This window comes from Penaeus monodon, chromosome 29 (genome assembly GCF_015228065.2).
Source record: "Penaeus monodon isolate SGIC_2016 chromosome 29, NSTDA_Pmon_1, whole genome shotgun sequence".
In the NCBI taxonomy this organism is placed as follows: Eukaryota; Metazoa; Arthropoda; class Malacostraca; order Decapoda; family Penaeidae; genus Penaeus; species Penaeus monodon.
Genome location: NC_051414.1, coordinates 2,817,830 through 2,818,112, shown reverse-complemented (window position 1 = coordinate 2,818,112; position 283 = coordinate 2,817,830).

Below are 283 nucleotides of genomic sequence, written 5' to 3'. Positions count from 1 at the left end.
CGTACAAGTAAGCAGGGAGCAAGAGGGACGCGAAGGCCAGGCAGGGCGGCCGAGCCATGAGTTGGTGCGGTGCCAGAGGGGATGGGGCGAAGCGAGGGAGGCAAGCAGAGGATAAGGGGAGAAAGGGGAAGGCGGGAACAAACAGAACACGGGAGAGAAGGAGGGAAGGGGGGGAATAAGAGAAGGAGAGGAGAGGATAAGACCGGAGGCAAGTAAAAGCAGGGAATGGAAGAGCTTAGGAGAGGGAAAGGGAGCGAGAGCCAAGGAAGTGAGGCGATTTTGA